This window comes from Dendronephthya gigantea, unplaced genomic scaffold (assembly GCF_004324835.1).
Source record: "Dendronephthya gigantea isolate DGI-Jeju-01 unplaced genomic scaffold, DenGig_1.0 000004F, whole genome shotgun sequence".
In the NCBI taxonomy this organism is placed as follows: domain Eukaryota; kingdom Metazoa; phylum Cnidaria; class Anthozoa; order Malacalcyonacea; family Nephtheidae; genus Dendronephthya; species Dendronephthya gigantea.
Genome location: NW_021163014.1, coordinates 2,291,500 through 2,304,280, shown reverse-complemented (window position 1 = coordinate 2,304,280; position 12,781 = coordinate 2,291,500). Strand labels below are relative to the sequence as shown.

Genomic DNA, 12,781 nt, shown 5'->3' with positions numbered 1-12,781 from the left:
ATTTTCATTTGAACCGTGAAATATATTCAAAATATAATGAAAAATGCAACAGAACATATGCTGTTATATGGAAATAACATAGCTGAAGAAAATGTTCTGTGTATATAATTTTCACTTTGCTTCCTAATATGTTTTATATAAGACATTATACACATGTATAATTGTGATCATATCCAAATGAATAATAGAAATTGTAGTATTTGCAGTTTTGTTACTTTTGTGCGTTACTTTTAGGGAACTTGGGAGTAGGAGAACAGGGAAATGGGGTAGCAGGAGAACTGGGGAACAGAGCCACAGAGGAATTCCCCTTTACCCCGCTCCCCGTCCCTAGTTCCCCCATCCTCTTGTTCCTCCGTTCCCCTGTTTCTATGTTCCGCCCTTTGCCTGGTGGTTCTGTTCTCCCGCTTCCCATTTCTCCTGCCTCCCACTCCCTAGTTCCTCCATTCCCTGTTTCCCAGTTCTCCCGCTCCCACTGTACCCCCATTCCCAATTCCCCCGATTCACCGATACTCCGTTCACCCTTTTAAAGATAACCCGTCTCATACGTGTGGTCTCATATTACATCACGTCACAAACTTTCTGCTGGCTGTGGTAAATATGCTTGAGAAACTCGTTTTCGCATCAAAAATTTATTATACATCCGCGTAGAATAGTCCAAATATATATATATAAATAGGATATGTGGTTAAAGAATTGTTTTAAAAAGAGTACAGTTATAGAATACCAGGCCAATAGTCCTTTATGTTAAAAATCTGTTAGATGATCAATTTCAAAGTATAGAACTGCCCCGTTCTTTAAAAATAGTGTTTATCCTTGTTTTCTGGAAGTCCATTTGATGGATAAGAAACATAAAACAAGGTACATGTATCTAGGATAACTCGCTCCATGCAAAAAGGCCCTTAGCGCATGATTAGGTAATTTAACTTTACAAGGGCTTTGATCTTTCAAAGATAGATTTAATTACTTATTTGAAGGTATTCATATGTGTCCATTGCATATCATGGCATATTGCATGAATGCTTATAACATATAGACAAAATCTGTAAGAACTGGTATACAAATACATTGTATAATAGTAATACGGTTATTTTTTTTCTGTTATTCGCTTAAAAAACAATTAATTTATAAAGTGTATTATTAACTTGTAAAGTGTCACTTGTCAATTAACTAATGGCGGATGCCGGCAGCAAATCAACTAACACCTATACCAAACCCAACCAACACCCACGGTTGCCCAATTCACTGTCATCGAGAACAGTTTTAAATATCCGACTAAAACGGGCGACATGTAAAAACATAAGGATGTAAACATCCGAGTTTCCAGTGAGCTCCATATATATCAGAAGAAAGAACTTCGGTCACTCGTAACAGAAAAAATGTGAACCTCAGATAGCGGAAATTAAAGAAGATATAGTTTCATCATAGTACACACCACAGCCTTCAATCATAATGCATGAATGGTCAACAGCGACCAGACGGTGACCACCATCATCCTAACGCTTGCCTAAATCTCTATAATTTGTCTGCCCAAAAATGGCCTTATCCCAACTTTGGTTGTGGCTAAGGATGCCGGGTAAACAGAGTAAATTACTACAGCTCTAACTTGCAATTATATTGGCAGATTTTTATCCCAAAATATTTTTTAGAAATGAGAATGTTCTTATGGTACTTTCAATTTGAAACTGGGCCGTGTAATTCTACACTGGATCCAGCACAGTTTTCAAACTTAAAACAATTTCAAACTTAAGCACTTCAAAATCTTACGAAAGTTCAGGATATTCCACAGTCGCCTCGAAAACGAATAATTGTCCCCGAGCCGGCGCGAAGCGCCGAGCGAGGGTACTAATTCCGCTGGGAGATTTATTACACCCGGGTATTGTGACAGAACATAGCGGAATCCAAAGTTGCTCAAATTCTATGTCGTGGACCGTGGACGTTCAATGGTCATGGTACTTGTGCGCATGCGCGAAATGTAAGCGAGTAAAGTACTGGTAATTAGTAACTCGCTGATTGGCTAAGATGAACAGTTTGGATTAAAACTAAAACGTCAACTAAAAAATTTTGATGAAATTTTTAAATTTATGTTTTCATATCTATGGAATATACGTATTTTTAATTAAATTAGAAGGACTTGAATGTGGTACGGACTTTTCACGGTTTAACAAATAACAAGACCAAATTTTCGAGTTTCGACCGAATTCACAGCGTATAATGAAGTCGGAAGATTTTGCACTTGATGATATTTCATCCGGCACAGGCACAGCTTTAAAGAGTAATTCTTTTGTGGTAAACACAACTTTAATATTTTCAAATGTATTTCACTATAAATCTGAATGTTTTTATGATATACAACATTGTAATTTCATTTATAAACTTGGTTTTCATAATGAAAAAAACCGTGCAAAAACCGGTCGAAGCGTAACATAAAACTTCGGAAGTTGTATGAGACGTCTGATGTTATATTTCATGGTAATTAATAATTAAAACAATTTATAATAACACTGACTATAGATGAGTGACTTAACTTCCGCAAAAAGGTAGGAATCTTGTCGTATTTTTGCCATTTTTTCACAAAAATATGAGCGTAAACTTTGATTCTTTAAAAATATACAGCCGTTGCGAGTTGCTATGACTACAGTGTTTCCACGTCCAGAAAAGTATTTCCATACTTTTCTCAATTTCTTTTTCTCTCTATACGATATACCCTCCAAAACCCCCAACCACATAAATTTTCTAACAATCATGTTACCATCCCTATGCTTAACTGATTTCGTTCAACCGAGGCGAGGGGTTGCTGCATGCATGTATTTCTATTAATATATCTGAAACCTTACCTGTTAACATTATCAGGTATTTTATTTCCCACGAGGTAAGAAACAAATTGAACTGAAATATTGCGTGTTTTTTTTATAGCAATAATATTAAACCATACAAATTTAGTATAATTTTATATTGAGAATGAAAATGATGTTCAGGAATCATTTAGGGAGATATATGCATCTACATCCTCTGATCATAGGTTTGTACACACTATAAAATACAAAGTAGCAATATATGGTAAAAATGACACGATAGTTAGGATTTATATAATCAGAAAGCCTACGAGTAAAACATACAGCCTCTAAAATGAATTTGATCACCAAAGTCTCTCTAAATTATATACAGACGCTCGAGGATTGAGGAATCTTCATTTGCATGGACAATGAATTTGTAAGCTTATACATTATAATATATACATTATAATATATATACATTATAATAAATATATATATATATATATATATTATGATAAAATATTTGGTTGGTTTAAGTGTGTCTTGCACTTTTGGATTGTTCAATAGAACCTTGGAAAATCAACTGTTAAATGATATTTGTTACAGAAGAAAAACTAACATTGATGGATGGCATGTAAACGTTATTAGAGCTGTTAGGGTGATGTTAATCTTGGGTTTAGACCTTGGGGTCAATGTGGTCAATCCTAAATTGCTATTCGAACTTCACTATTCATACTGACTCAGGGAATGTCACTAGGTCTCTGTAAAATAGATTCATAATAGGCCTCTAATTGTTCGTACCACATGCTCAGGCTAGGTGGAGAACAGGGTGGATCACACTGGTCTGCGGGACATTCAACAAATCGACTCTGTTCAAAGAAGGAAAATGTTTCATTAGAATAATAATTGAAATGATCTATACCGAAAAGGGAATTTTTTACACATTTAAATAATATTTATTGGAATACTAAAAAAATTGCACCCGTGCATGCTTTGCTTTCTTTCGTCATATTAATATAGCGGTCGTATAATTATATGAATCAACACATTGGTGTATACATACGGGTAATGTCGCAACTCCTCGCAAGAATGATTTTTAGTGGCTGAACTTTACAATACATTTCTGTTTCAACCAATAGCACAGCTTCGTTCTTTAGAAAGCATAGAAAAGCATTATTCAATTGGACGAAAGCTTCCGAGCACTACGACATGTCCCATACATATACACGTGAAATAAGGTTTTGCTTAATTTATACCTCAAGCTCGGCAAGGTAATAATTCCGTCCAGAGAATTAAATTACGCCCGGGAATTCAAATGCGGAATTTAAGTCGTTCGTCAAAATGTCATGGACGTTGGATATTAGACGTTTTTTGTTAGTTATGCGCATGCGTGAGTTAAAGAGGTGTCAAAACTTAACAAACATGCGAATGGCTCAATTAAAATTTTAGTGTTCGCGTCATTTAGTTCGCGGCCATTTTAAAACGTTTTTGAGATTATGTTTTTTTATCTCAGATCACCTAAAAAATTTACAGAAGATTCACGCGTTAAAATTTGATTGAAAAGCAAAGTAAAAGATGCCTTTCGACAATGAAATCTGTGACAGCCAAGTTGCTGGCAAAAGAAATTACAAATCTACTTTGTAAACAAACATTTATCATCAAACACTCTATTGAAGTTATTCATCATATTGCGCGTTTATAAGTTTGACGGGAAAGAGTATTGCGCAGATGAAAAAAATCTACTGATGCTAAACCAGAGGTTTCATGCAAGCTTGAAACATGCACATTTTAGGCTTCCTTTCGATCGGTATAGCACTTATCATTCTTATATTGGCGTATTACTCTGTTTTAAACTCCGAATGACTGTTAGGATGCAAAGAAACGACAGTCTCCGTTTCGACACGGTTCTCACATACTTTTTATTCATTATTCAAGGTCACAATGCGTAGAGTTCTTAGTGTGAAGTAATCCAAAATTCCTAACGAGTGTTCAAAACGTCAATAAAACCGTGAAATCTTTCACGCTTTATACTTGAACAAATGGTAATAAAAGTTCCCGCGTACTATAAAAGCCATAATATATGTTCGCAATAACATAATTTATTACATTAACTATAGATCATTGTAAGACAATCAATGGGGTAACTGAGTTTTCAGCATAAAAAATACTTTTATATTGGCATTATACTGTGATATTCATATACAACTGCCACTAATTAATTGCAATTGAATGAACTTACTTTGTCTACAGCGCGAGAACGGTCCGAAGCTCTCATTTTTGCGGATGACAATGTTGCAGAGAAAATCAACAACAACACAAACACACAAACAGATTTCATTGTTGCAAGTTATAGCTAAATAAACATAATGTCAATTAAGCATTGGCCCGATTTACAACTCTCATAGATATTCCTGTATCTCTTCTGGTGGGTATAAAAGCTGGAAAACAGACGGATACAATCCTCGGTCAATCAAGACGATAAACGCTTTTGATGTTCATCTGAGGGCCTGAATAACACTCAGGTTTACCTAAATTCAGTGCTATACATTAATATCACAAGTATAATAATGAAAAGTTGACTGCGAAATGTATAATTACTTGAAAATGATTGCCACGCGCATCTTGGTACAAGGTATTTTGAACATAATTTTTTCACATACCTTAAAATGCACATGCATGCAGTCTTGACTTCAATTGTCCAAGGATGTTTAGCTTGTTATGGAGTTGGTTAGGGTTATACAAACATTTTCTAGGTGACGTGGTATTTTCATGAATAGTTTAACAAAGGCAGAATCGAAGTCGTCTTATAATTTCCGACAAACATCTCCCAAGCCCAACCCTTGTCACAAGGCGGTAGCGCACACTTTATTTGGTAACGTTAATAATATTTTCTTGCATAACAAATTTTTCCGTGGATTTATTATTCATATTCTTAGACTAATACTGAGTTATATAATCGATTTCTCATCCTGAAAGTTTGGGGTCGTTATTCAATTATTGCTTACTTATATCAGTTAGATAGTAAATTTAAGTGGTAACCTGTGAATTTTAGCCTCCGATTTTATATTTCAAGGAACGAAATTGTACGTCTGTTAACATTTATCATATATAGGAGTGTATTTTACGTGCTGACTATTCAGTAAATATCTTCTCAGTAGTAATAATACTTTTGCGATATTTTTCACAGCCACGGTCCTGGTTTGCTATAAAAAATATGTCCAGTTGATTTTGGGGTAAGTTAAGCTATAGTATAGCGAATATATTTTTAGAAGACGCGGAATATATCCAGAAACATAAATTATTCAAAACACTTCTAATATTTCCGACAATATTTCCCAATTTTAACTAATCTTGTCACAAAGACGGCGCATCAAGGTTTAATATTATTTTTTACCTAATTATCTAACACATCAGGCGCACGCGAACATTTCTGGCCTAACATTATCATACACACCTTGTAGTAAAATCACCCTTAACTGAGATCTTTCATGTATAATCTTTTTAAATGCCTTGAATTATAGTCATGAAGTTAGGAAAATACCATATGAGTGATGAGACTATATTATTTGTTTATTTCATATAAATGGTCCGATATATTAGCTAGTATATTCCTACTTGAATTTTGTGCTAAACTTTGTACGTTAATAGTATATAGTATTAAAGAAAAAGGAAACTGAAGGCAAAAATAATTCAATCTATTTGGTTCACTAAGGGTTTTATGAACTCATTTGGTTGCAAGTATATCAGAGGGCGTCTTACAATTAGCCTAATTTTAACTTCAGTATCGTTATATCAATGGGTATGAGTACATAGACAACTATGAGTAGACATAATTATAGATGTGGCTGGCCAAGCGTGCTGTTGTTAGGTAGTGTTTACATCAATCGTTTATGAAATTTCAACCCAAAAATATAATCACTGGTTCGCAATTGTCCATTTCTGTATCGCTATATCAAAGAGTATATACTATTGAATAGGTTAAAAAGTTCAAATTTTTCGTCTGCACGCGCATTCTGCAATCTTCTGGCAGCTGTGAAATAATGGCAATGAAATAATGACAAGGTTATATTAAATCAGACGATTCGTTTTTACCGTGTGCAGCTTCACATTTTCTGGCAAAGTCGTATTTTGTTCGGCATTTATAAATCTTTTTGGGCATAATATTTGAAGTCTAATAAGTATTAGGAATTGCGGTTAATAATTATATATGTACCAATTGCAGCTGTGACGTGTTCATCAAAAGCCAGCTGACAAAAATCTGAAGCTATATATCAGATTAAATACATAAAGTGAGGAATTGAGCATGCAAACTAAGAAATAATTAAGTCTATTTAGATTGCTATAGGTTTTATCTATTCGTTTGGTTGTAAGAGTGTCTCATACATGCCGTTAGGTTAGTTTTTACACCAATATTGATGGAGCAGATTCAAACCATTTTAGCCCTGCCGTGCCAATAAATTAAGCGGTAGTATAGTGTCATAACATCGACGGCAATTTTCGAAGAGGATTTGATGTTCAGTATACTTGAACAGCATCAGAGGTTGAAATTTCAACAGTAAACTAAGCTGGTATAGGGTTCATAAAACGAGCAGTAATGATTTCAATGTAATGACTATATTTTGTAATGAGTGATAGAAATATTTGCATATTTATAATTTTGAAATATCGACGCATAGGCTTCCAGTCATGCCGTTATGTTAGAGGATGTTTTGCTTGGTTTAAAATGCACTGAAAATGATTTGTTTGGTGACAGTATAGCGAGGGGTGCTTCAAGCATGCATGCACGCATGTGATTTTTTTGCATTGCGACTATTTGCAGTGAACAACAACATGTTGAGTCCACACGTGCTTATAGTGTATCAAATTATTAATAGTACTATATGCTAATCATAATAAAATTTATAATTTTACATAGATACAACTGTTGTAATATGAGTCCGAAACTTTCAATTTAAAGCACATTACAAACACTGCATAGGGACTAGAGTACTAGTGTAGAATGCGAGTGGCTTTTATATTAGCTGGCCGGGTAAGAGCAGAAGCTTTTAAGCTATAGATACTGCAAATAGTAATTATTAAATATTACGGGGTTTTTAAACCGAATAATTATATAATTAATTTTATCGACCGATATGCCATTTGGAATGCCGCTAACTTCCAGCAGACATCCAGCCAAGACGTCCCAATCGAATCGACGTGCTTTTTAAGTCGTGGTAGTAAACGTCACTAAACATTTAACCTGGGTAATAATATACATACATAATTTTGTAGCTATATACAGTGATACAGATGTAGCTATACACAGATTAGACGTATTATAATACACGACAGTTCCACGCGACAACTTTGATGCCCATGTGCTTTCGTGTTGCGCATGCAGGCTGCTCAATAATGTATTTATAACATTTCTATTGCGTTTTTCAGTAGTTCTTGTTCTCAAAATGAAATGTCATAGTGTGTTACAATAATTATCTTTTATTCCTGTTAGCACACGATTGTTCCCCAGTTTTTGATCGTTACTTTTAATTAAATGCCACCAGGTTCAGAAGCTATTATGGCGTCACATGCATGCACAATAAAAAAACTAATTGTGACGTCACAATTTACGAGCGAGATAATTACTGACGCACGCCGTTCTGTTCTGTTTTAATTTGCTGCAAATCTTGGTCGCCTACACGAGTTGCTAACGATGGGGAATACCAGTAGCCGCAGAGAACGAAATAAACTTCTCCGTCGTGGGACGAGTAATAAAAAGAAAAATAACGATATCTCAAAAAATAGCGTGAGAAATATTAAAAAAAGACCACTCCAGTCATTCCAGTCAATGTTAAGAAACCTATACAGAGCGTCATACCGCAACCAAAGAATAAAATAAAATCGTATAGATCTGAAAGAAATCAAAGAACAAAACCTACGTCGGAAGCGGACAGCAAGGTATGAATATTAATCAGTCCTTTGTTACTCATAAATGGCTCAGTCTTGAATTGCATTCGTCTTTTTTCAGTCTCTCTTTTTCAGATTTCATTGTGCTTAATCAAACCTTGTCTTAAAACACAATTAGATAATCAGGTTTCTGATTCCCGTTTTTTTTTTCCAATTTAATGAATTCAATTTTTGGGTAACAAAATGTGTGTCTTTCCGAGTAAAAATAGTGATGAGAAATCATTGTCTCAATTTAGCACACCTTCAGGCTGAAATTGCCACCCAGCCACCAAGATAAACAATTAAGACCTTCAATTTTTCTATTTTATAACATTTTACATGATTTCCTTAATGTACAAATTACTAGTTTTTACCAGTCCTGCATGGCCGGCTGAACCAATATTGTAGGTCCATTGTTTTTATTTTTATTTATTTATATTCATTTAATTATTTAATTATTTTTATATACATTGCAATTTGGGTTATGCGTATTTTAACTAGGTGTCCTTTCTGGTGTTGGAAAACAAATTTCCCGTCCCATCAGATAAGCATTTTTTGTATATTGAACTGAATTAATATCAGTAGAACGAGTTCGAATAACTTGTTATCGGGCTCATGAAGTTTTTTGAAATATGTCATGCATATATATTTATGTAAAGAGCACCAAGGATTTTGGCCGGCATAATTCGAGATGTACAAAGTTCTCTAATCGACAGCAGGTGGATATCCGGAAAAAATAAGTAGCAACAAATTATCAACTCTTTCCATCTGCTGCATGTGGAACAGTAAGGCTATAGTATCGTCAACATAAATTATTTTAATCGGTTGTTGGATATTGTTGTTGTTGTTTTTGATATCAGTTGTTGGAATGCTGCAAATTGTTTTCGGTCCAATATCAGGAGGATATAGTAGGGTACTATGATCCGGAAAGATTGAAAAGATTCTAGAATTTTTAATAATGTAGAGGTTATAATTATAATGATATGAGTGAAAATAAATATCTGAAGACGGGTATATGTCAGATAATGGAATTGTCTTTAAATTTGCAACTGGAATGGCATTTGCGTATTTCCACTGCATTGGAACGTTTGCCTGTTTGATAGAAGAGCTAAATTATTGACACACGTTCGGAGAGTTGCATAAAACACGTATTATGAATCAAATTCGGATGCTTTTAAAAATATCGCTAGTGGAAAACCGGCTTAATTAAGGCTTTGTGTTCAAAGTGTTTAAATGAGAAAACGAAAGGCGAACGAAATTTGCATATTTCTAATTGTATACTTCACACCAGCGATCGTGAACACAGCATAATGACATTATTTTCGTAGCCGAATTCGTTGCAGGGCTTTGGCATAAAATCAGTTGAATTAGAATGGTTCACTAACTATTTGTTTATTCGTTCGCAACGCGCAACGTCTACGGTTTTGTATGAAATTCCATCTGACATTGGGGGGTTTGCAAGGTTCCATCTTGAGACCCTTTTATTTATACTCTATATAAATGATATTGATGATCACTTCAACAATCCAAATATCATGCATAAAGTATGCAGACGATACCGTCTTACTTCTGGCTGGACGTGATATTTCGGTAAAGTTGAAGATCGACTTACCAATGAAATGCAAGGGTTGCTATAAGTGGTTGAATGAAAATGATCTTGTGGTTTTGGTGGATCAAACAGTAAATTTAAATGAACATTCTTGTTTGGCCTTCAAGAAAGCAGCTGGCAGATTGAGATTGCTGAAAAATATACGATGTTCTCTAACAATGGTCGCTGCTGAATCTATATATAAGTGCATGATTATGTCCCTACTTTCATATACAAGCATTATAAACATTTAAAACTTATTAAAATAAAACCCCAGTTGCACGAGTTCAAAGTCTCCAAGATCGATCTGCTAGAATAATTGATCAAAGCTTGTGAATCAATTCACCTCTACCATTCCTTGGATTGCCCGAGTTTCCCTTGTTGGGGTTTAAGCTTGTTTCTTTTTTTGGTACTTACGAACGTTTCTCTTAATTGTCTTTTGACAAGGAGATTTCGAGTGGGAAATTCGACTCTAAATATGTTTTGCCCTTCGGTTACGCTTTGGGTTAACGTGTAATTTGTTACGATAAATACTCGCTGCTCTGTTCTCAGTTGAACCATTTTAAGGCATTCTTACTAGAATTAGTAATCAATTCGTAATTAGACATTAATTTTCTGGGTTGCTGTTTTAAACTATTTTAAATTGAAAGACCTTATGAAAACAAGAGAATATATTAATATCCTGAAGAGATAAAGAATTGACATGAAAAAAATAATTACTTATTACATACAGCTTATTACATCCCGTTTTGATGACATACCTCATTAAAAAAATCATTTTACTTCCCGAACAAACTTCGAATCCTTTTTTTAGTGCGCTTGTATTGATAACTTTATGAATGAATAGCTAGATTGATTGAATTCTCGCTCGTTAATCAACATGCATACCGCATTTGTAACCGAACGAGAAAAGTTTAGCGAACATTGCAGGTGCATTTGTTGAGGACGAAAATTTTTGGTCGTGTTGCATGCGATTTTGTAGCAGTATAATCATGGCAATCATGCATAACATATTCAGTCATACGCCAGTTTAATAAAAAGACAACTTATTTATATTAAATGTACGCTGTTTTATGCTTGCTTGCAGGAACATTGAAATTTTCGCATATCGGAAATATTATTAATAAAACATACTGTAGCCATACAGTTCTAGTTTTCAATTATGAACTTCTCGCGTTCGGCCCGTTGTAGGCGTAATTAAGAGATAATGCGGCTGTTATAGAGATAGGAATTGTTATCAGAGGCGGTAAATTAGCATATTTTCCCACCTGACGCATGCATGCATTCGATTCAAATATTGCTCGCGCGCGCAAGCTCCAAATAAAGAGTGCGTGAACGATTCAAAGTGAACATCACAGAAAAATCAAATTATCTTCACGTTTGTTGCCGTTTTAAAGACAAAGAAAAGTTATATCCTGGAGTATACGCGCGCAACAGGTATATAAACGCAGGCTGAAATAGTATATGAATTGTGTATATTTTTAAACATAATAATCCGTCAATTGACCCCAAAGCAACGCTCTGGCTATTTTTTGTATTTTTAAGTGTTTTAAAGGTAACTGGACAATTCTTAATCTTAATTCAGTGTCTATATAGCGGATGCGTGCTGTTTATTATACAGTATTTTATATAGGCAAAAATTTACATTATCACTGTCGCCGGTTTTCGTTTGACAAAAGCTGATATGGAACTAACTCTAGCAACATATATTAAAATTAGAAACTGTTATATCCATATTTAAACGTTTTTAAATATACTGGCTAGAATAATTAAATATTAAGTATACTTTGCATGACGGTTTAATAGGTCGTTTTCATGATGGCACATGCACCTGTGTTATATTCCACATTTTTATACTAATAATTTTTTTGCAGTCAAATTTTCTGCTGCTTAAAGGTCAGAATCTTTTCAGTTTTATTCTGTATGATTCGAAAAAGGATTTGAAAAATTCACGGCCAATTAATTCCATAAAAATGCAAGACTGGCAGGTGATCATCGATATAAATTAGTGAAAAAAGCTGTCGCTTCTGTGTTAATTTGCATTTGCCATACTTCATGGTTTTCACTCTTCTTTTAAAAAAACATTGGGTAAAAATTGTAAAATCTTCACAACCATGCAAGGGCTTTATAGTCACTGTTAACATACCTCGAGCTATAATTATATCAATTAGTATGAAGCAGCTATTTGGAAACGTTTTGAAGTAATTTATATTGTTCAAAGATTTGCCTTTGCTCTTTCAACAAGCTTTGAAATCACAACCCCACTTTCATACGAAGATTTTTATTCGAATAGATAAAGAATAGACGTGTAAAAATCATGTTGCGTTTTCACTCGGTCTTTTAAGTCACTCTATCAAGAGTTGATTAAAATCAAGTGATGATAACATGAGATACTATAGGTCTATAAAGCCCGGCAGCAGGAGTTATCTCGTCAGGATATTGATAACAGAATATTGCTAAAATATAAAACCGGAATTTCCTTCAAGAGAATCCAGTT

At 34.3% G+C, this 12,781-nt stretch overlaps 1 long non-coding RNA gene across 1 annotated transcript; it reads right to left on the bottom strand.

The window, feature by feature from the left end:
* Positions 1-2,904: 2,904 nt before the first annotated feature.
* LOC114515706 lies at positions 2,905-5,526 on the bottom strand. Its single transcript, XR_003686243.1, has 4 exons — positions 5,435-5,526; positions 5,014-5,127; positions 3,576-3,643; positions 2,905-3,030 (listed from the first exon to the last, which is right to left on the bottom strand). It is a non-coding gene; the product is annotated as an uncharacterized LOC114515706 (long non-coding RNA).
* Between the last annotated feature and the right edge of the window lie 7,255 nt (positions 5,527-12,781).